The sequence below is a fragment of the Acomys russatus genome, chromosome 12 (assembly GCF_903995435.1).
Source record: "Acomys russatus chromosome 12, mAcoRus1.1, whole genome shotgun sequence".
In the NCBI taxonomy this organism is placed as follows: domain Eukaryota; kingdom Metazoa; phylum Chordata; class Mammalia; order Rodentia; family Muridae; genus Acomys; species Acomys russatus.
Genome location: NC_067148.1, coordinates 25,083,650 through 25,109,265, shown reverse-complemented (window position 1 = coordinate 25,109,265; position 25,616 = coordinate 25,083,650).

The following is a 25,616-nucleotide window of genomic DNA, read 5'->3' as shown; positions in this document are numbered from 1 at the left end:
TCCTCACATCTGAATCTGCATTCCTAGGCTGGCTAACATGGCCAGGTTCCTTTGTGTCTAACAGAAACTGTTTTAAAAGGAGATAGGAATAGGCGGATGGGTTCTCTTTGTCGGAAGGTTTGGCAGGCATCATGCAATCGACAGTGCTGTGATTCTATTTGGTTTCGCTTTATTCTATTCTAGGCTGTAACAGAGATTTTGCTGTTATAATTACAAATTTTGTGCTTTTAAGACTTTTACCCAATATACAATAGCTTTTGATTACTGAACATGGTGATTGCTTTTACTTAGAATTCCTCAATCGGTATTACTTCTGAGCAATGGAAAATGTAAACTAAAGTAGTGGTATGTGGTAGTTATACATGCATATACATATATACATATGTTACACGTGCATAAATATTGTATATCACATTATAATTTCTCATATATAAACTGCAAATTACTATTAGAATAATGCGAGTTATGATCAGTTTTAAAAAGTGCAAAACATGCTTTGTATCGCCTATCATTATTTACAAAATCAAATGTTTTCAATGTTAGTATAAGGGTATCAATTTGTGTTTTGTTTGTTTCTAAAATTTCAGTCCTTAAGAGATTTCTAGAACTAATGCTGATCACAGCACTAATTCCAACTAAGATGGTCCTCATTGGAAACACCTGCAGTGCTCACAAGCTCTCTCTCTCTCTCTCTGTCTCTTCTCTCCATCCCTTCCTCCCTTCTTCACATCTCTAACTCCCTTCCTCTTTTTCTTTCCTAGATCCCTCCTTTCCTCTCTTCCATTTCTCCTCTCTTCCTCCTCACACACTCTCTTGTTCTCTCCCTCCCTTCTCTCTGTTTCTACCATCCTTCCTGTTGGCTAGCAATTTCATAGGTCATAGAACATCCTTCGTTGGAGAAAGCTTTAGTCAATGCATAGTCTAAGGGGAGGTGACGCATTCTATTCTTCAAGAAAGCTTTTAATCCCAGGATGTAAAGAACCAAAAAAGGCTTTAGGAAGTCCCTGAAACTGACCAGATTCCGTGGGTCCTACCTTCAAGCATATATAAACAGTAAAGACTGCTGAGAGACATTCTCGGGGAAGGTGCCGTGAAAAAAAATGCTCAGATAAGCTGAGCTGCCTAAAGGAGGTTCACACATTCTCCAATTGTTGTGTTGTCTCTAAGTTGTGTTGTACAGTACAGGTTTCTGGGTTTCGTTATTTGTTTTGTTATTCTTGTTTATTTTGTAACCTATATTGGGTCGGGGTTTGGTGATGCAGCTGCTTTTAAGTCACTTCTGCTCCTGTAATTAACCCCTCCCCCGTATCCCTGTAAGAAACTCTAATAGCACCCATTGGTTCGCCAAGTTAGACTTTTGTCTGTTTCCAACTCCCTGTCTAGGGTGAGTGGACATTTCTTTATGTCCCCACAGAAATGCTGTCACATGGTAGCTCCTTCCACCCTTTCTCCTCTGTTCTTTCATCCCTCCCGCCCTCCTTCCCTTTCCCTCCATGGTTGCCTTCCTTCCTTTCCCCCTTTCTTCCTTCCTCACTCTCTTCCATCTCTCCCTAATTCCCTCAGGTTCCCTTGCTCCCTCCCCCTTGTCATCCTCTCTTCTCTCCTTTCTGTCTTTTGTTTACATCTTTTATATCTAAAAATATCTGAAAAATTAGTGAACATGCATGATTCCCACCACCCAGCATGCTTGTGCACTGCCAGATAATTAAGCTTCTTCTTGACCCTTTAGCTATGCAGTGCCCTAACTCTGGCCCTTCACAGATGAAGGCAAAGGGTTTTTTGTTTTTTTTTTTTTAAACTTATTTTTCTTGTGATTTCTTTGTTTTGTTTCAGAAGCAGCAACCAGGAGTTTCTGGTCTCTGAAATGTTTGTTTCTGCTTCTACAGCCTCCCAGGAATAGGGACCATAAAGTCTTTGACATAAAACATACTAACACTCTCCAAATGCTAGTTAATAAAAGGTTCTGCCTCTTTAGGGGAAAGAGATATTTTATATGCTTTCATTAGGGTGACCTAACCGGTTGCCAGGAGCCTTCATTTTGTTTCTCCCAGGTGATGCAGTGCCTTGAACACGTGAAAACAAAGTGTGGAGACCATACTGCGTTCCCTCACATGCAATGCTCAGGACTTCCTAAACACAAGGATTCTTTATTTCCTCTCTCTCCACTGTCCCTTTTGTTTCTATCCTGACCCACCTCCTCTCCTTCCTCTTTCTTCCCTTTTCTCCTTTCTCTGCCCACCAAACGCTTTCCCCAACAAGCCATTCCTTTTTACAATCTAAAGCTAGTCTGAAAGTTAAAGCCCCTGTGAGATTATTGACTTAGGTTTGTTTTTGCCATTGTTGGTTGGACCTTGTAAGTTACATATTTTATACCTCAACTGATTCATGTTGTTCTAAAAATTCTTCCTTTTTCGGGAGAACATGTCACTGTTGAACTAATAAGTTAATAAAGAATTTTCAAAAAAATATTTATTGTTATTTGGGCTGGAGGTTTAACACAATGGTAGAGTTCTTCTCACAAAAGTCAAGGCCTTGGGTTCAGCCCTAGGATCTAGAAAAAAAAATTATTTTTCTTTTAAATTGTGTGTTGGCAGGGGTATGCACACATGTGTGTGGGTACACAAGGAGGTTAGAGACATTGGATCCTCCCAGAGCTGGAGTGACAGGCAGCTGTAAGCTACTGCATGTGGATGCTGGGAATTGAACTCAGGTCCTCTGTAAGAGCAATACAGGTTCCTAACCACCGGGCCTTCTCTTCAGTCCCAGGAAGAAAATCTTAATTGATAAAAATAAAGCTGTAGAATGAAAACTTGTCATAGGAAAAGAGAAACAGAGAGAGAGAGAAGGAGGGAGGGAGGGAGAGAGAGGGGGGAGGGAGGGAGGGAGAGAGAGAGAGAGAGAGAGAGAGAGAGAGAGAGAGAGAGAGAGAGAGAGAGAGAGACAAAAGCTTTGTAAACTTAAGATGGTGAACAAAAGTCCCTTCTCTTACTTTTGGGAAAAGGACAGTGACCATTAATGACAGTGCTCTAAGCCAATTGTGGGGAATTTTATATGAGCTCCTGTCAGGCGCTGTGCAGTCCATAGGGCAATAACTCTCTATAATAACCACCAGCTTCAGCTAATATATTTGCATCGCTTTACTTCAGAGGCTTATGAAATGCAAATGGAAACTCTGCTAATAATACCTCCTCATTTAATTAGTTCTGCCCAGTGAATATTCTCTTTCTTCAGCGAATACTTCAGAATCAGAATTCCAGTTTTCAGCTGACACAACTACCTATCCATTCTTTGATTGTAAGAATGGCCCCTTTGCTTCAAAGTTGTTGGCCAAAAAGATGGGCTCTGTGACATGTGAGATGAGACCCTTCCTGCAAAGTGCACTTTACGGGTATATGTCATTCAGCATTATTATTTTGATGCCCAGAGAAAAAGCATTCCCACATCATATTTTTAACCAATTTTTAAAAGCATGTTCAAAAACAGGTAGTGTTTTTCCATCAGAAGATACATCTACTGTGAATGTCAGGCTAGGTCACTCTACTGTATGTACTTGGCATGTTCATTCACCATCCCTCACCTTAAAGAAACACTGCTCTCCTTACTCCAAAGTAATTCCATTTGGAGCTTAGAGATTTGTTTCCTGATTTTTTTGCTGTTGTTGTTTTGAGACAGGGTCTCACTCACTCACTCACTCCTCCCTCTGTCTCTGTAGTGCTAGGATTATGGTGTGTGTCACTGCAACCTGAACTCCATATTAATCCTACTTCTAGTCATTTCTTCTTCTTCTTCTTCTTCTTCTTCTTCTTCTTCTTCTTCTTCTTCTTCTTCTTCTTCCTCCTCCTCCTCCTCCTCCTCCTCCTCCTCCTCTTCCTCCTCTTCCTCATTCTCCTCTTCCTCCTCCTCCTCTTCTTCCTCCTCTTCTTCTTCCTCCTCTTCCTCCTCTTTCTCCTCCTCCTCCCCTTCTTCTTCTCTATTTATTTTTTACTTTGTTACTAACATCAAGTGTAATTCTGCATATACTTATGGTGTATTAGTGGTGCAAGCCTGGCTGGTTAGGATATCTCAGCATTCTGAGTACAGTTAAGAAGAGGACCTGCCCACCAGATAGTCAGTGAACTCTTAGAACCGTTATCCAAGAATTGCCCTTTTCCCTGGAAAAGAGAATGTCACTCACTAACCTGTCATTGTTAGCTTACAGGTGATTCCAGGTGGCTCCTCCCAGGGACCTAGCAACAACAGCTTATGTCATCACCTGCCACTGCCACCCCAGCCCTCTCTCTCTCCATGTTCCTGACAGTCTCTCCCCCCTTTCTCATTTTTTCTGACCCCCCTCTTCTCTGCCCTCAGGGCTCTGCTCCTGACCATTTTCCTGTCTCCTTCTCTACTCATCTGCCTCCACCCCTTCTCACTCTTTTCCCTTGTCCCAATAAACCTCCTTATACCAGATCGGTTACATGGCATAATTTCTGAGGGGCACTCCTTGGCATGGGCCAGCCATGATACCTGCTCACCGCATTATAGTTTTTAACAGTCATCTTTTTGCCTCATCTTTTATCTCTGTGGATCATGACTTCACATCAGGATTGCCAAAGACTCAAGGCAGCCAAACTGCACTTGAGGAACCTCAGCTTTAAATCATGAGGCTGATGTGTTCACAGACAATTGGGAACAATGCATTTCACACACGTGTGCTGTTCACGAGTGTTTTATAAGACATCCCGATCTATCTTCACCGCTGCTATGTCATAGTATTAACCTGATTTATTTCTTTGGATTATGGTAGTGACATTCTTTCTTTTATGACCCCCCCTATAACTTCAAATCTCACATGGATTCTAGAATATATTTTATAAATAAGCTGAGCTGCTGCTACACAGTAGACAAGATTTTCTCTTTTTTTCTCCCCGCTCTGTAATATCTTGTACTTTAAGTGTATCTGAAGTATATTCTATAGAGACCTAAGTACCTGTAGGAAAACAAAAGGCTTAAAAAAATGCTAAGACACTGAATTATTCAGTGTATAAGCACCATTCCTTTAGGCTATATTGCTTCTTGTCATATTTGCCTACGTCCTCAGAAGTACATGTATTATTGATTTCAGTTCATATGGATTGATTCCAGTTATACATAGTGTGATGGTTTGAATGCTCTTGGGTCCCCAGTTGGTGGCACTCTTTGGGGGCATAGTTTAGAAGCTGAGGCCTTGTTGCAGGAAGTATGTCTGGGTCACTGAGGGTGTGGGGGGCGGAGGAGGACAGAGGCTTTGTGATTAGAAGGCTCATGCCACTTGCAGTTCACTCTCTTTGTGGCTCAAGGTGTGAGCTCTCAGCTTCCTGCTCTCGCTGCTTGTTGCTCTGCCTGCTGCTTGCTGCCTTGCCCCCCTACAATGATGGATTCTTATCCCTCTGCAGCCATAAGCCCAAATATACTCTTTCTTCTGGCAGTTTCTTGATCATGATGTCTCATCGCAGCAACAGATATGTACCTAATATATTCACATATGTGTGCCCCTCTGTGTGCATGTGTTCACATAAAATGTTAATAAAAGAGAGAAGTGGGTTGTAGCCGTCTAGAGGACTGATCAGAGCAGCAGTAGCCACTCCACAATTAAATGAAACGCTGGTGTGGCAGGTTACCCCATGAGAGTACATTTCTAAAGAAAAGGACAGTGGCTTAAGAAAAGGCAAGAATAACAGGTAGATGGTAGGAGTGCCCTTTATTGTACTGCTCAGCTTTGCTAAGGATGGGTCCATCACAGCTGCCTTCTTCCCTGATTTGGTAGTATATCGCTATTACCATTGCTGAAAATAAGAGTGTATCCATTTTGGGCATTAAGATGCTGCCACCCACACCCATATGTGCTAATTTGTTTCCTGCCAAAACATGTCTTTTGAATCATGTAGGCTCGTGCAAAGGAAAAAGAGCCCGGGCAGCATGTGCAGTGGAATGTAGAAAAATATTCATGAAGTCATGGCTCTGTGACTTCCCACAGGAAGTTTTGGCTTTTGCTTCTAAATTAACCTGTCCAGGTGCCTCTTAGAGGCTGTTAGATTATGGAGATCAATTCAAAATGCCCATGGGGATAGCTTTTGTAATTGAGACTCCGAGTAAGGGCAGATTTCTATGTGGTTGGCAGAAGAGGCAGAACCTGTATCTCAGTGACCGATTTGTTTACGAGACACAGGAGTCTAGAGTCATTGCTCAGACAGGGACAAACAAAACAAGAACGAGCCCTGCAGATCACACCAGAACCTTCAGGGTAAATATAACCAGAGCACACGCTATATATATATATATATATATTTTTTTTTTTTTCCTTCTTCTAATGCATCTGGGTGTAAACCTCTCCTCCCCTTTGCCAGAAACCATCATGTTTATAGGCGTGTTTTACTGGAAATCCGCTGCCTCTCACAATGTTTCCTGAACAACTGTCGGAGTAAAACTACATCTGGCAATGACAAGCACGCAGTTGTCGATCTGGAAATCAGTGTGTTTGTAATAGCTTGCAGCTACAATGTGGCTGCCTTGCTGAATGCCAGAGGGAGTTCCAAAGACACAAGCCAGCTGTATCCCTCTGAAAAGAGTGCTATTCCCTCCCACCCCAGGGGAAGAGGATGCAGTTTAAGAGGTTTACCATATCTCCTGTCAACCAAACAGACCGGCATTGATCAAACTCGTTGCATCTTGGACGAACCAATTATCCTTAAAACTCTGAGAACTGGCTTGGTCTATCACTCATACATGGTCTGAAAACACATAGAAACCTGTTGAACCACAGCCTTCCAGAATCTGACTGGGTATCGGGCCTGCTGAAGTCATGTGTCTCCCTGGATGACGACCCGCCCACCCAAAGACTCACAAAATGCTTCCTTGTGAATTATCTTGCACATCTCTGTTTCTGAGGCCTGGGTGGCTGAAGTGGCGACCATGACAATTCCCGAGAAGGTGGCCCATGCAGCCAGCATGTTGTCTTTCGATGCTCTGGGTTCACTATGTTTCTTTCAAAGTTTATGATGGCAGTCCAATGACCAGTGTACTGGGACAATTGAAAGATGGGGCTTTGAAAAGAGGCTGAAGTCTTGAGGTCAAGGGGACTCTTGCTCTTCCACTTTAATTACAGCTCTCTAAAAGAGGGTCTACATAATGTTTAGCCCTTTTTACCTTTGGTCCCCTGTACTGTGAGAAGACACAATGGCTCTCCCCTCCAGAAAATACAGTATCAAGGTACCTCTTTCGAAAGAGAGGTCTAATCTCTTATTAGACCCTCAACATGCCAGAGCAGAGGTTCTCAACCTTCCTCATGCTGTGACCCTTTAATACAGTTTCTCATGTTGTACAGAACCCCCAACCATAAAATCATTTTGTTGCTACTTCATAACTGTGATCTTGCTATGATTCCAAATTGTAATGTAAATAGCTGACATGTAGGCTATCTGATATGTGCCCCCCCAAGGGGCACCACAGTGCTAGAGCTGTGACTTCTCCAGCCACTAGTGCCATACAACATTGCTATGTTCTTTATAACTTCCTTAGTTGTGCTATTTCCTTACTTTGGTGTAGATGAACTAAGGTACCATACAAACATTTCTTTGAGTTTTTTAAATTAATGTGAGGAACCAGAGTGTGACCCTCCCTGTCCCCAGGGTCACTGGCTAATATTAGTTCATGAAGGTAAAGAGAGCAGGACCAACGAACTGGTAGTTTGGAAGTATGAACAAAAATGATGACTTCAGGTACCAACTTCAGGGAGGCAGATCAATTTCATTTGGGGTGAACAAGGGCTATGTAGGACTTTGGGGAGGGGGTAAGAATTTCCAGAGTGGGTATAGATCATTGGCTGGAGGGCTATGGTACTGAGATGCTTCATTTACATGGAGAGGCTTTCCAGGAATCCCTGGTGCTTGATGGGCAGCTTCTTATGAGGAGAGAGACAGTTGAACCTTTAAATTCCCTAATGGCTATGCAAAATCCCTCAGGTAGAGGATGTGAGGATCCTGGTTCCCTGGGCAGAGAAGAGGATGTCCCTCTGAAAATGAGAGTTCTCCATTTTGTGCCAAGCTCAAGGGTTTCCAATCATGGTGAACTGCAGCCTTAGCAGGAGGGGTTCCTGACACCAAAGAGTCAGTAATAGTTGTTCATTAAAGCCACTATGCAGAAACCCACCAGCAAGCACAGCAGCAGCAGGTAGATAGACGATATTTAGTAATGCATAAAAGTAAAACTAAATAATCATCAGACTCCATATTTATTATTTAAATAATAAATGTGGGTATATTCGGACACTATAGGTCTTGACTATACAATATGCACATATGAACATTATTGTTACAGTTCCTCTGCTTTCAAGGCATGCCTCCAAGTTTGTATTTATCACTAGGGACATTTGAAATAAGCAGTATCTTACATCTTCCTTACCTCTTCTTTCCTCTGCATCATGTTCCTTTTTTCCCTGTCTCAGAGAAAGAACAGTGTCTCTGTTATACAAACCAACTAACTTTTCCTTTTCTTCCCTTTTTTTCTCATTGGCATTTCCAAAGAGAAATTTGTTTTCTGTCATTTCATTGTTTTTGTATCTTTTTTTTCTTTTTTTTTTTTCTTTTTTGGTTTTTCGAGACAGGGTTTCTCTGTGTAGCCGTGGCCATCTTGGACTCACTTTGTAGACCAGGCTGGCCTCGAACTCACAGCGATCCGCCTGCCTCTGCCTCCTGAGTGCTGGGATTAAAGGCTACCACGCCCGGCTTGTTTTTGTATCTTTAATGATTAGAATTCCCCCTTGCTTTCAGTCATGCACAGATATCTCCACAAGTGGAGTTTCAAAGAAACTACTTAGGTTCTGAACCTCTTCAATTGGCAGGTGTGGAGTTAACTCAACAAGGTTTCCTGTGAGAACCAAGAGGGTGGAAGTACTGTCTTTGCATGACAGTGACCCCAAGTTTCTAAGCAAATGCCATCCATCTTAGGGACTCAATAAATAAATGAATGAAAACAAAGAATGAGTAAATAAATAGTAGATGTATATATACTAGCTACCTCAACTGCCTCACAATTTATTGGTTGTTTTTCTTTTGCTCACACCAGAGTTCTCAAAATCACCCTAATCTGCTGGATGTAAACAGCATCATCAGTTTGCTTTTATCCTTCTGTTTGTCTGTCATTACTACAGATTTCAAGTGTGGGCTCCATTACTATCAATAGCAGTAACACAACGCTTACATAGCCACACATGTGCACAAATAGAGAGAGAGAGAGAGAGAGAGAGAGAGAGAGATCTTTTCTTTTGTAACTTTCATGACTAGAGCTAGTGTCATTCCTAATATTTTTTAATTTTTAATTTTTAATTTACTCACTTTACATTGTGATTGGAGGCCCCTCCCTCTTCTCTTCTGGTCCTGCCCTCTCATTAGTGTCATTTTGTGCAATTTCATTATCTGTGAGTCTTGGTCTTCTCAGTTTCTGACTTTTCTAGGATATATTTTTCCCTTTCAGTTCTAGGTTCTCTGGTTCTTGGATTTGGGTTTCTCTCATTTTTTGTCTTGGTGATGTAATGGCCTCTCCTTTGGGAAAGAGGAAAAAGGAGAGGGGAAAGAGGGAAGGAGTGGAAGCTTTAATTAGAGTTTGTGGTTGGAGATTCCTTTTTAAATGAAGCCAGTACATGCCTCTTTCCTCCTACCACTACTTATTTCTCAGTTTGTAGCCTCGGTGCTGCTGTTTTGTAGTTGTTAGTGTTGATGTTTAGACTTATAGTTTCTTATTCCTCGTAGAATAGGTTTAGGTTATCCAGAGCTATATTAGGAAACAAAAGACTCAGAAAAGGATTTGGAACATTTCATCATGAACAAATGGTAACTACTTTCAGAGATAGGTAAATTTATCTTAATTTCAAGCTTATACAAGTATTCAGATAATTGTATACAAATATACCAAATATTATACATGTCCAATCACATCAGAATATTTTGTAGTTCAGTTAGGAAATATGTATGTGGTAATGGGGCTAGTTTTTAATCTTCCACATAATAAATGATGGTTCTGTATAACTAAGTGTCTTGAGTAGAAAGAAAGGAAAAGATGAATTGATTAATAAGCAACACTGGTTCATTAGTCTTTGTTTCACTAATATATTAATTTTATTCTGTCACAGCCCCAAGAAACCCAGTGTTCATAGACTCCATGGTCCCAGTCCTGACCCACTTTCTGCGTGCACTCTCCTTGGGTGTTCATCAGTGAAAGTTCATTCACCCTAGAGACTGTGCTGTGGCATACCTCCTATGCAAGAGGGAAGGGTGTGTATTGGGCAGCAAAGCAACATTAAGGACTCTGTCTTCAAGTCAACCTCCTGGCCAGGATGCAGGAGCTCCATTTACAAATAGGGTAATTGTATCCTTGATGCTTTCAGTTGTGCTCATTGCTTGTCGGTTTTGTTTGTTTGTTTTTAATTTTTTCTAAGTTCCTTCTCTTCACGAAGGTCTTCACTGGTAACTGGCCTTAGATATGTGAAGGTGGAAGTGATACGCATCAAGATGTAGAGAAATTGTCTATAACCCTAGCATCCATATGGAGAGATGGACAGCAAAGACTGGAGAATCCTGGAAAGCTCACAGGCCAGCTAGCTTGGAGCACGTAGTAGTGAAACAACATCAAGCCAGTCTGAAATAAAGGGGAAGATGAGAACTAACATCCTTTGAGCTTCACATGCAATGTGGTACCCATGGGACCACATTCACACCCCTAAGTGTGTACGCACATGTCTCTCTCTCTCTCTCTCTCTCTCTCTCTCTCTCTCTCTCTCTCTCTCTCTCTCTAATTTAAAATGTTTTTTGAAACCCAAACATATTTTCAGATTTATCTATTTTATTTTATGTGCATGAGTATTTCACTTGCATGCATGCCTGTGTACCACGTGTGTGCCTGGTGCCCACAAAATTCAAAAGAGATAATCAGATCCATTGGCATTATAGATAGTTGTAAGCTACCACATGGGTGCTAGGAATAAAACCCAGGTCCTTTGCATAAACAACTGCTCTTAACCACTGACCCAGTTCTCCAGCCCAAACCCAAACTTTTAATCACGCTGTTCCCGCTGGGATAATAGGAGTGCGTACCACCACTCTTGACCTATGCACTTCTGGGGATCATACCCAAGCCCTCATGTATGCTAAACAAGCACCCCGCCAACTGAGGTACATCTCTAGCCCCGTCACTATGATTTTAAAAGCTGATTTTTAAGGAAGGAATCCATACTTGATACTATAACCCTCACCAAAAGCCTATGGCAGAGGAGGACACAGAACCTGAAGGGTGAGGACTTAGTCCTATTGTTTAGTTAAACTGAAATAGCATCAAACCTCCTAACTACAAACCCCGCAAATATTGAGACACACTGATAACTGCTGTTCTCAGTCTTAATCAGAGAACCCGCTCTTTTCAGTGAGGTTGAAGGCAGAGCCATGGCTGTGCAAGGGACTGAGAGCCTAAGTGACAGTTGAGCATGTCCAAACTCTCCCCCAAGGCTCGTGGAATGTTGTAGAAGAGGGGTCCGACAGATTGTAAGAACCAGAAGATACAAAGAAGGATGGTGAAATGGAATCTTTTGGACAACACACGGTCACTGCAATATCGAACTTTCATCAACCATGCTTGACTACACAGGAGCTGCATGAAAATTGGAACATTAATAGCCAGACAGGGACACAGAGGGACTGGTGGACCCTGCCCCTCACTACTGAACTGTTTTCTGTACATAGATTCAGGAGAAAATGAAGTCATTTCCCTCTATTGTGCTTCTTCCGGTGACCCCATCAGGTTCCAATAGGTAGACCCAATCCAATGATCACATAGATGACCCCGATTCAACCAAATGGGTCATACAACAAAATCAAAAGTTATTAATCTGGGAAAAGGGAGGAGGTGTGGGGTTAAGAGGAGTAGGGTGGACATAAGGAAGGGGGAGAGTAACTAGAATTCATTATAAGCATGTATGAAATTGTCAAAGAAATAACTTAATTAAAAATAAAAGAACCTTTTGAGTAGTTCCTATAATTAATATCTTAATGAATGCATACTATTCACATATACATGCATATATATGTGCCATTATCTTCTAAGCATATCTAAGCACATATATATATGTGTGTATATATATATATATATATATATATATATATATATATATATAGAGAGAGAGAGAGAGAGAGAGAGAGAGAGAGAGAGAGAGAGAGAGAGACTGTAAGAGAAAAATACCAATTAAAAAATTTCAGTATTTGATTATAACCATCTCCTATTCAATCAAGAACTCAGTAAATGTACTTTAATGGTTGCATGGTCTTCTAGTGAATTGTAATCATAATTGAACTGAACATTTTTCTCTTTGGGGATACTGACAGTGTTTCCATAGATTTGAATAGCATATATTTGAGAGAATGACAGAAGGAAACATATTTGTTTACGTTTTCAACTGGTTTGTTTTCCCACGGCCGGATTGCTGATGCAGACTCTGTGAATCAGAAAGTGTTTTTATGGCTCTTGATGCACAGGACTCCTGCCCGTTTCCAAGCACGACGCAATGATTTGTTTTACCTGCCTCCAGATTGTTCTGACTTCTCCTAGTCAATATTTATTTATGAGAATTGTTAACTAAAGGTAATGAAAGTAATTGAGGGAAATTTAAAAGGGAAAGTAATTTGCTTGAAACTTCTCCTTGGAAGAGTCATTTTGTCCTTGATCAAATTGTATGTGGATTTGAATTTGGCTCTTCTGACTACAGAGGATGTGCCAACCTCTTCAGCTTTGCCTCAGCAATCATCTTTACGTTTGATATTGGTTTTTATGTCGTTTTTTTTTTTTTTTCTTGCAGTCCTTAAATGAATTTCCACTCTTTCTTTCGTTGTTCTGAGGCAGATATCTCTGGGTCTCTTCTTTCCTCACTCTTTGTCTGCTCTTCATCTGGAACAATAAAGAGTAGATCCTTCCTCTGTTTTCCAAACAATTTAGGACTCTCAGATCTGTCTTGCCTTCTAGGTCTAGGTTCTGTTTCAGAGGTTTAAATCCTTGCAATCCTTGCTTAGAGCCATTTTGGAATGATCCTTGCTGCTTAAGCCTAGGCCACACTGGGCTTAGAGGATGACAGGTACCAAGGAGGAGCATCTGGAGCCTGTTATCCACAATGACACAGAGCGACTCCTTCAAAACATGCATGGCATGGTGTTCTCCTTGTCCCTGAGCTCATAGAATTCCCTGAGTTTTTCTCTAGTCTCATCATAGGATCGAGTACTTTGGCTGAAGGCTCTTCCAGAGGCTAAGTCCAGCGATGGATCTGAAGGGTCACAGGTGAAAGACATCCTAGAAGCAACAATATCTAACACAGCAAACCGGGAGTGAGGAGGTCCCCAACTGCCCTGTGACTCCTGAATACTGTCCATCTGTATGAATTCAGCAAGATGGGCAGGAACAGTACAGAAAGCTAGAACTTAGTTTTTTTTTTTAATGAGAAACACCCCATTTCATTAAGCAGTCCTACATGGAACCTTGTTTCCTAGCCAGGAAGGGCCTGAACAAGGACCATAGACTTACTGGAGAAGACTCTGTGAGCGATGGATGAACTTACTGAAGTCGGGGGATGTAAAGCCCGAGGCTTCTTACAGATGCTTCTGACTTGGGTTGGAAGCTGCGAACTGTGCTTTAGGTCAAAGGCAAGAACTTGCTTTCCCTCATCAGCTCCAGGGCCCCGCTAGCGATCAATCATTTATTCCCTGGGGCGTTGTAGTTCATGGGTCTGTGGCCTGTTTTCCATTGGCTTCTATTATCATTTGCTAATTAGATTACAACCTAGTATTTACCTTACTATGCCTTTCACAGCCCTTCCCCTGCAGTGTTTTTCTGTTAGCTTTAGAAATGTGGCTGGTCTTGATGTCTCTTGGCCTATTGCATTAAACCAAGCAGAGGGGAACTTCATAGTCCACTGTGCTTGGGGATGCCAGCAGAGGCAAAAGGAAAGAAAATTCACTCCCTGTGACTCATGTTCAGACACGGCTTACTTTTGAGAATATGCACTTCGGAAATTTTAAAGATTTTGACATCCCTGGATTGCTCTGGGCTTTAAAATATAACTCTTACCTTGAATCTTGCTTATGCTTAATAAAAATTTATTTTCTAATATAAAATAGCATCATGTCCATCTGTGGAAGATACCCTGTGTCAGCCCATCTAGGCTGTGGAGCCCAGTTAACACCAATTTAAATATCATTCTGAAAATGATTACTTCAATGTATGATTAACATTTAGATTACTGGGATCTAAGTGATGCAGATTATTGTATCTAGTGTGGATGAGCTTTTTTTTGGGGGGGGGGGGGTCAGATGAAATCCTCAAATGACTGATGATGCCTCAGATAACAGAAGCTGCCTCCAAATTGCAGCAAAGAAATGTTGTCTTAGGTCCAGCAAGGTGCTCAGCAATAAAAGTGCCAACCATGATGACTTGAGTTCAATTGTTAGGAACTGCATGGTAGGAAGAAGGAAATGAACTGCCAGGAGTTGGCCTCTTACCTCCATTTGTACACCGTGGCAGGTACATACACACCAGACAGACAGACAGATTCGTGTGCACACACACATTTATACACGCACATACACACAAATAAATAACAAATAACCATAATAAAAAAATAAATAAAGTGGCATTAGTGATGCCCTATGACATTCTGGGGTCTGATTCTCTGTCACCCACCCAGGTGTTCACTCTTCATTCCCTTCAAGGAAAGCAGATGATATTAACTCTTAGTATGAGCTCTTACTGTGAGCAAATATATCAATTTAGTCTATTATCATTAATATTTTGGATCATTTCATGCCTGGCTTTGAGTACTTATTTGCTTGGCTTATGTGTCACTGATCTCCAATGCAAGTAATAAATATTAACTCTATCTCAAATAAAGTTCTATGTTGAGCTAGCTTCAATCCAGGTAGCAGCATCTTATCCCAAGTTTTCAAGGTACAGAATTTTCACTAGAAATGCACCCAAATGCTAAGGGTTAAGAAACCCTTCCATGCATATACTCACACATACACACAAACATGCATGCACACACACACCACATATGTGTCTATATACATGCACACACATGCAAACTCCTACACACACATGTATATGTACACACACAAGCATGCACACATATACACACATTGGGGAGGGACAGCATAACCAGGGCTTCAAATTATCTTCCCAAGTGGCCCTTGCTCTCCAGTATAATTCTGAGGTTCCACCACGCAGCTGGTGAAATGACCTCTCTCTGCCTCTGACAAGCAGTGTATGGTAACATCTTATTCAGCTATGTCTCAGCTGGGTTTGGGGACTTGACTTGGGGTTCTTCTATGGCTTGCTGGCATACAGATATTGCAAATTGAACTAGGACTTTCCTCACCTCTATCTACTATCTACCCATCTGCTTTCGGGAGGTTTCTTCTTTCTAAGCTTTTTCTGGCCCAAGACTAGAAACAGTAAGAGCCTCCTAGCTTAGCCCATTGGTACCTGCTGACATGTTTCTTTTGTGATCATCACATAGTCCAGGATTTCTTTTTTAAATTGACATTGTGTGTATGTGTGCACATGCATGTGCACATATATCTGTGCATATGTGTCTTTATGCATGCATTTGTGCACCTGTGTATATTTATGTGTATTTCTGTGCATGTGTGTGTGTATGTGTGTGTATATGTCTCTGTGTTGTGTCTGTGTGTGCATGTACATGACATGGTGTGTGGGTGGGTCAGAGGCTTTCTTTCTAGAGTCCATTCTATCCTTCAACCAGGTGGGATTCTGGGATTGAATCCTGGAAAGGGCAGCAGGATTGACAGCAAGCTCCTTTTATACACTGAACCACCGTGCTGGCCCAAGTTCAGGAGTACTCCAGTTATCTGTGATGAACTGTTACTGGCTCTCTCCACAGCTTGTCCTTGGGCCACCATGTTCACAATCAGAAAGGAAAAAGTGAACTATCAACATGGCAAGCCATATCTGGATCAGCAGATGCGAAATTACTCACTAACGCCAAAAGCCTCTAAATGGTCTCTCCTAAGACCTCACCAAAGATCATTGACATACATAGACCCCATTCATGTTCCTTCCCTTAACTGGCAAAATTCTAGTCCCCATTACTGGTTTGAAAATTTCTTTTCTAGTTGAGAATAAAGTAGAAAAGAAATCACATAAACTACCAGGAAGAAAATAATGCTCAAGATGTCTGCCATGTCCTGCTGAAGTTACAGTTCTCTGAGCATTGTCTTGAAACCATGAAATGGAAAATGCATCAGGAACATAGCTCATCTGGAACATGGTATTAAGCATCACACTTTCTGTATTCATAGGGATGTGATAATTCCACGAAGAAATACCTGGGTCTTCTGCCATGTCATAGGTGTTAGGAAATAGTGGCTATGACAGGCACTGTGTAGCCAAAGGTGTGAGGTGAATGGAGTTATGGGTGAAAAGAAATAGGGTTTTTTTCCCAAATACAACAACAAAAATGATTAGACATGTTTGGTTTGTTTTTTGAGATTTTTGTGGAATTTTAAGTTCTTAAGTGTGTCCTTCTTAACCTTGCCTGTTCTCAAGAGGTGTCACATACTGTAGTCTTATAAGCTACTGGCTCATGCAGAACCAGGAGCCCTAGCATTTCCGTGGCTCAGACATCCATCTCCTTGATGACTTTTAACACTGGAGATTACATAAGAGTCTCTCTTACCTATGATTTTGAAAGCACTCAAGGATATTGTAGGATTACGCACACTGCAAGAAAGTCTGAGTTGAAATAATAACATCACACCCTTGAAATGTTAAATACTCCTACGTACTGGATTTTCAATAAAATCTAAGCAAACAAATCCTGAAGTTATCTTTCCTGTTAACTAAAAATGACACAAATTTAAATTAATAAGTGATATAACAATAAAGCTGCTCAAAGATAGGATTCATCGTGCACTAAACACAAGATTCTTTATTTAGGCCAGACACGATTATGAGATAATAGGATAAATGCCTTGCTAAGTGCATAAAAATGAAAATACTCTGTATATCACACAGGCATATTACATTTCCAGGGCATTAATTTACTTCATTATGCAATGAAATTATACTTTTTAAGTGAAATCTCAAGGAGAAATCAATTTGCTGAATGGAACCCAAGATATATTCACCTTAGATAAAGATCAGCATTTACCACACATTCCACGTCATGCAATAGCCTTCCCGGGCTCTTTTAAAATAAGGAAGAATTCTAGAAAACTCCTAACACATCATGGCAAGCATTCAAGAATTTGTTCTGTGGACTCAAAGTTTTTCCGAGAGAGAGAGAGAGAGAGAGAGAGAGAGAGAGAGAGAGAGAGAGAGAGAGAGAGAGAGAGAGAGAGAGAGAGAGAGATAGAAAGACTCCATTCTATCTGTTCAATTGCCAACCCACACTTCTAGTTCATCCACTTCCCTCTGTTTTCACAGAAACCTGAACCAACACTCCATACACCACCCCTTTCCTGACCTGTGCAGTTGCTCCCTAACCTGGGTTCCCCCTCCTTCTCACACCGCTAGAGTCCACTCTGCACATAGCCGACAGAGGGATGTGCTAGGGATGCAAATCACGTGTCACCCACCAATCAAGCTTCCCATGGCCTTCTACCACAAAAGAAATCTCTGTGCTTCTCTAGATCCCACTGGCCCCACTGTTTGTTCTTAATGTCTTCCATTTCCTTGCCTTTTACCATAATCAGCCTGTTGGTCTTGGTCTGCTTCCTTTGTTTGTTTTTTGTTTGTTTTGTTGTTGTTTGTTTGTTTGTTTCATGGATCCAAACTTATTCCCACTTTAGGGTAGAAGGCTTTTATTTCTATCATTTGGTATATACCCCTGATGTTTTCTTATTGAAAATATCTTGGACCATACTGTGTGTAGTGACCCTTCCAAGTCACTTTTCATTCCTCTGGAGGCTTATGTTTTTCATCAACGACAAGAAAATATCTCCCATATCTGTTGTCATCTGTTTCCCTGGCCCAGATGCTCCAGGGGACCAGTGATTGGATTTGCTTTGTTGGTATTATAGCTTTAGAGCTAGCACTGTGCTTGGCACCACCAGGATCTTACTAAACTGACTGACTGAAGCATGTGGATTCTGATAGTTTCCATGGTGGATCATGAAGGGTTCTTCTTGCCTGTATAAATAAGAGATATAAAAAGACACATATCCAATCTATTTGCAGGATTTTAATGAATCCTCCCCAAGGACTATTTTTAAAAGAGCACATTCATTAAGGAATGATTGGTTTGTTAAAACCCTTTGAACCACCTCTAGAGGCTTAGGATTGACTGATGACATTTCCTGCACTTTTATGAAAGTATTCTTAATGTCCCCATGTTCTCTCATGGGCTATTGCAGCAATACGTGCTACTATGTGACATTTTGATTTTCATCCCATCAAGTACACAAATCAAAAAAGATGTTGCTATCATGGATGATAGACATTTTATCAATTCTTGCTGCCAGCATTAGAAATAATGTTTGGACAACTTCTCAGGCTGCATGTCTAATTTTCTTGATAAATTAAAGCCTAGTTTTGGCCTCTGACAGAATTTAGTCCATGTAATTAATGAAATGGGATCCTATGCGCTCTTGCTTCAGGATGCTAACGATATGCTTTGTACCCTTCCTGCAACATAGATGAGAGACAAGAAAACAATCCAGATTACTTACTGTCAAATTCACTCAATTTCCCTTAAATAAATAAAGTCAAAACGAAGTTACGCGAATTAATCGCACAGATCAACAAAGTAAGATGTCAATAGCACATGCGTGTCTAATATTGTTCATGACAACTGAGCAAACTCTACATGACGTGAAGAATGTGGCCTAAGAGAAGGGGCTGAACATCTGAACAGTCCTGCCTCCCTACCCAGCTTCATAAAGGTCGTCAACAGGCACTCATGGAAGCATGCGCATTGTGCCATCAGCGGGTCCTCTACACCCAGTAGAGTGTGCGTTCTGGTATGATCTGTTCATAGGTGATAGCTGGATGCGCCGACAGCCTCTGCTGTAAAGGAGACTCTGGGTCGGGCTCAGCTTCCTCCAGCTGCAGAATCACTCTTCCTCAATTCTACACCATTCCTCCCTCCCCACCTCCTGATACCTGCCTCCCCTTCCACCCATGTCTCATATGCACACGACCCAAAGAAAATACAGATATATCTTTGATGCATTCTATCCCTGGTCCAGTTCTCAAGGCCCCTCTGCTTTCTCCTCCCTATTTGGAGACTGTTGGATGAATGATAGAGTCAGCATCACTTCTTTTGGGTGCCCTTGTGTTGGCCAGCATCAAATCTTCAAGGAGTGAGAATCAAGCAGAAAGCATCAATGCCATCTATTTGGTTTTCTAAAGAAAGCATGAAAGCCTTTTTATTTATTTGTTTGTTTATTTATTTATTTATTTTATTCAGATTACAACTCAATTGTTATCCCATCACTTGTATCCTCCCATTCTTCCCTCCCTCCCACTTTCAGCCTATTCCCCTCTCATAGGTCTATGACCGAGTGGGACCTCCTCTTTTACTTTATGGTCATAGGCTATCAAGTCTCATCTTGGTAGCCTGCTTATTCTTTCTTTGAGTGCCACCAAGAACTTGGTTAGCTTTTAGGAGCCTCAAGTCCACAGCACATTCATACAGGAAATGTCAGTGATTGGAAGTTCCCAGAAAGAAATGGCAGCACAGTCAACAGAGTTCAAGTAGTAGACAGAAGGGGAGAGGATAGTGAGGACCGCCTATGTCTTTGCCTTTCTCTCTCAAAAGAGTTGCCTCTGCATGGTTTTTCCCCAACACAAACTTCCTCCTTCCTATCACCAGTCTTTGTCATGAACTTTCCTTTGCAGTGTCATTAAGCAGTCCCAACTCTACCATTCAGACTGAAGCACGGGAGCAGTCGCTCTATTAAGGCATCATAAATCATCCTCCTTTGAACCTGCTATTTGTTTCCTGTGCTTGCTGGGTAATTATTCTCATCCTGGTACCTTGCTGGATGGCCACGACCCTAAGATGAAGCTGGGGAGATGAGAAGGGAAAAAATGTCACAATGATCAGCTTCGGGCTACGGACTTGTTCAAGATGATCAACACATGGCATCACTCAGGTTAATAAGCCTGCGGAATATTTTTTACAAGAAAAATGTTTGCCTCCGTTTGGTGTTATTGTGCTGTGATTTATGCTTATATTCAGAAGGCAAATGAAGGGCAAAGGAGAACAATTAATCTCTGTCTTTTTAGCTTTTTTATTAAATACATATTATGGTGGGTGGAATATGGGGCTAGAGGAGAAAAAAGCAAAAATGATTTACCAGTTGGTTGTAAGGATTGCAGAGAAAGACAAAGCTGAGTGTAGAGTCAGGCTTCCTATTTGGGGCATGCTGAGCAGGGAGGCCACAGAGAATGGGTGTGCTTTGAATTAAAGGAAATTAGGAACTGGTTAAGAAGGCCACAAACCATTCTCAGCCTACAGGATTCTTCCTCCCAGAGAACATTTGTAATCGTGTAGGTGGGAATTCAGTTGTGATAATGACTTGGTGGAAGAAAATGAAAGGAAGCAATATCTCTGTTAGTAATTCTGATAGAGCTGGGAAGCTCAATGTCCTACCAATACCAGTCTAGCCACAGGCAGTTTTTTAACCAAAGACGTCAGTGTAATGGGGCATATAAACAGACAGAGTGATGGTTTTGGGGCTGGGACAATCCAACACATGCCTTGTGGGTGTTTTTCTTCACTTAAAGCAGACTCCTGTGGACCACACATCTTCACATCTTTCAAACCCCCCTGCAGCCCTGTGGTCCCCATGCAGCTCAGGTTGTTGTCAACCTTCTGTTGGTAGGGGTTTAATCTAGGACCTGCAGCAGAGCAGAGCAAGAGAGCCCATCCTAAGGACATATGTGTTGTTCCTCACGCTTGAAGGTGAATTTACTGGTGGCAACTGATTCTGATAAGAGTGAAAAGATCAGCAAGAGAAGAAGGATGCTGCCCACTCCACGTGTATGCAGGAATAGCTCTGCATCTTGTTTGCAGCAAGGAAAGAACCTATTGAGGCTCAAGAAGCTTTCGCCCTCTTCACTGGAAACTTGAAAAGAAATCAGCTTACACTTTTCATAGGTAATTTAGACTCAAATTAGCCAATTTATGTGTTGTATTTCTAAGAAAATGCTACTTTTTTTTTTTTTTTACAGATTTCTCTTTCTCTATATCTGTGTTCATAATTTCTTTGAAAGTGGATTCATCCAGTATCATTGTTTTACACTCCATATATACTCTCTGTATGTTTTCTATCTCATTTTATTACAAGATTCAAAGAATAATAGGATTAAAAATATTAGGTTGTAACCTTAATAAATTAAACTTTTGAAACAATGCACTTTCTATTTTAAATGCATTTGATATAATACTCCTGTGTATTCAAGCTGTTCAGCCATTCTTCTCAGCCACTGGGAATCTTACAAGCTTCTTAATGGTACAGTTTTATCCCCTTTGGATGAAAATTGGAGATGCTTCCTATTTTTATTCTCTAACTCATTATGTTGAAAAGCATCCTGGAAGAGTTATCAAAATGATAACATCTAATTAAATTTCAGGTGCTCTAACAAATAAGCCATGTGCAACCCAGCTCCAGAAAGATTCTGGCCCTGTGTTGTAAGTGATAGCTGCATCGTGACAGCCTCCACTACAAGGCATATAGGTACCACACCTCCAAGCCCACCACTCAGCATTCAGAAGTGCAGGAGTGTGTGTATGTGTGTGTGTGTGTGTGTGTGTGTGTGTGTGTGTGTGTGTGTGTGTTCTATTTTGAAGGCATCCAGGGCTGTATATCAGTTCCATGTCTCTCCACCAGTGGTGAGGTTTTGGCAAACAGGGACCTCTTCCTTGACTGGATCAATTTTTTTTTTTTAACCAAGGTCATCTATTTTGTCATAAGCCAAGAGCACATGACATGCAGGCGGGAGTTGAAGGAAGACCCTGGTAAGTCATTTCGTCACTCAGTCATTTCTCTGGTAACTGCCAAGTGCCAACACTCTGATAATACATACAAAACATGTCTACTAGAGCCGGGCTCGGCCTCGTTTCTTCCTTCCAGCCATGAAGGATATAACAATTTGTCTCCTGCTGCACTGAAGAAGGAGCAAACTTAATTCTTGGCATATTTAACCTGTGTGGAATTTATGGTCAACTCCTGGAAAGGGATATTTAAGATCTACCGATCAGTAGTCGAGCATCAGTTGTTCCATGGACTTCTCTGAAGAGAAGAGATGCCCATAATGTGCTAATGAATGATTTTGAGGTGCTTGGGGCCCAGAAATATAAACCATGCTCTCACTATCTTTTCCTCTTCAATTGATGATGGTTGTGTGACCATGATCAGAGGAGCAAAACCTTTTAAGAGTTTAAACTTCTCTATGTATAACAATAAATAAAACAAATGTTTGGTTTTGTAAAACAAAACAAAAAACAAACAAAAATCCTTATTATTTCATCAATAGTGTTTCACTCTTCCTGGGATGAAATCTTCAATGGCTTGCAGAACGCATAGAATAGCATCTTCCACAGTCACTGCACACTGTTCAACTTACATCATGTTTTCAGATTCTGAGTGGTCTGCCGTGATACCATGAAGACCCTGCTGAGCCTTGACACTACCGTTGCCTAAACACTGAGGGGGAAATGGTTTCTCTGAGGTCACAAGTTTTGCAAGAACAGCCCATAATTACTTCCACTTCTGAACTCCCATTGCAATGAATACACATTTGGAGTTCAATTCACTCTCTCCTATGGATTAGATTTATATGTCCCTTGGATATTTTTCTACCTTCCTTTTTCCCCCACCTCCTCCTGCTTCATTTCCATGACATGTGCAGTGGGAGGAAGACTACTACAGATGGCTATTAAATGTGGATTAAATATGTGAGTTCAAACCCAGACGTGCATGTACCCAGCATTGTGTTACTGTTTCAATACTCATGAAAGACGATCATCATTGAACATTAATACAGACCTACATATTTTTATTTTATTTCACTTGAAAATTTGATTACCCAGGAAAGTTTATGTTTAGCAGAGCAATAAAATATTTTCCTGACCATAGGGCCTTTTTACTTGATTCTCACAGCAATCCAGGAATATGATTGGAAGCAGTGGTTCTCAACCTGTGGGTCATGACCCCTTTGAGAGTTGAACAACCCTTTCCCAGAGGTCACAAATCAGATATCCTATACATCAAATATTTACATTACGATTCATAACAGTAGCAAAATTACAGTTATGAAGTCGCAACAAACATAGTCTTATGGTTGGGGGGTGACCATAACACGAGATATGGAAAGGATCACAGGATTAAAAAGGTTAAGAAGCATTGATCAAGAGTGTGAATCCCTGGAACAGCCATTCCCCTTCCTCTGGGCATTACATGGGTTATGCAATGCTCCTATGTCAGTGAGTCACAGTTGACATCGTAAGAACTATCTAATTTTTTCCCCAACTTTTATGCAAAATTTCTTCGATTCTCCTTCACTCTTACTGGCTTAAATTTAGAGTTTAGAACAAAACGCATGGCCTTTTGACGGTAAATGCAACTCTGTTATCCAAGCCAGAAATGGCACATGTAAAGACAAAATGCTAATTATCTTGTACCCTTTTCTTCAAGCTCGGTGTTTGTGTTGTATGGCCTGTTGGAACATACCCACAGACCAGCTGCAACCCAGGGGCAAATTAGTCAAGCAAAGGCTGAGCATAAGCCTCAGGATTGAGATGTCCACTAAGCAAAGACATAATGGTTCTAATTATTTTGACCATGATTCGGTCTTGACCTGACCATGTAGCTGCAAACTTTACAATCTGGAGTCTGGATAACAGAAACTTTTACAGACATCCATTTGTACTAAACTGGTCTCTATGTTGAGGTGTAGGTTTCATTAAGGTTTGCGTGGATCACAGGAGGAGGAATTTTCGCAAAAGCTAGCGTCAGGCACGAAGTATATATATTTGGCATGCAGAATAGTCCAAAAGCAAAGTTGCTTGTGTCAACTCAACGCTAAAGATCAAGACTCACAGAGGAAGCCACAGCTCAACAACACTGTAATAGAGAAACAACTCCTAATAGCTTCTCAAGTGACAGTATGATTGACTCGTGGGCAGGCCAAGGGAAAAGTATAGGTATAATAATATTGGCAATCTTAATGCTCAATTATAGGAAGGTCTTGTCTCAGTCTTCAGTCTATAAGCCTTGAAGCTATCCTAATTTTGATTGCTTTGTGTATGCCCTGCATGAACCAACCAGGTCTTGTTAGACCATCAGTAAGTTACTTCTAAGTCACTCTTACTACAAGGGATGGTTTCTCCCTACAGCTAGCCTCTCAGTTCATGTCTACCGTTTCCTTAAAAGTTTCTTGGCTAACAAATGCTTGTAGGTCAGCCTTGTCATAAATGTAGTCGTTTTCACGATCTATGTTAGAACTGATACCTAAAAATGGTACATGACTTGTTCAAGATATGCCAACCCCTGGCTGGGAACATACTGAGTCCTCTGGTATCATGGGTCTTGAATGCTTGCTTTGTTTTCCACTTCTGAAATGACCCTTCAGCTCACCGTGTTTGATCATTATACAGTGCTCCAGCTGATCAGGTAATTTCATTCTTTTCTTTCTATACATTACTGACTTCGGGTTACATGTTCCTCTTTAAAAAAGAAACAATGAATCACAATATTGGAATTTCTAATAAAGACTCAGCAAACCAACCTAGTTGCAGAAGGTCAATAAGACCCAGCGCTTGGCAGCTGAAGCAGAGTACCATCTCCTATTCAAGACACAGCAATTACCTGGTTAATTTGACATGTAACCAAAATCTACCATCCCAATACACAATCCCATTTCTTCGACTTTCAACTTGTTACTTTAACCTGATTTCCATGAGTACTCATTTGTAAGTTAATTTTTTTCCTAGGTTGCTTTGGAAACCACACAGTTGAGTAAGATTCAAAGATCCATTTAATGGAGTCTGGCTCTATCCTGTCATTATTCTACCAAGCCTGTCTTTTGGCTAATTCTTGATTTTGTATCCAACCTGGAAGGCATTGAACCAATGTCCTTCTGAAGAAAATAGTCGAATAAACTTCTTTTCGGTGAATGAAGAACTATTTCATTTCCTTGGAATGGTTCTGAAATAACAGAGTTTAAAACATCACCAAGAGAGATGATTAAAATATATCAATTCCAAGGCTTTTGAGAAAGACACTTGGTAAACATCCAGTCCAAGAATCTGCATTTTCATGAGTATACACTAGTGAATTTTTAGAATATGTTCCATAGAATATATTTGGAAATATGTACCCCTTCTGAACTGATGACATACTAAATACATGCCAAATCCTTGCCATTCCCTTCATTGCACACTGATGATGCTAAGCTAAGCTGAGTGGATGGTCTCATACTACGGGGATCCCAGGAACTGAAACTTTCTTTAGTCTAAGTTTTCAATTAGTGAAAATCACATCTTGAAACTGTATCACCTTAAATTTAATTCAGACTGAAGCCCAGAACCCACTGCACATCTGTTT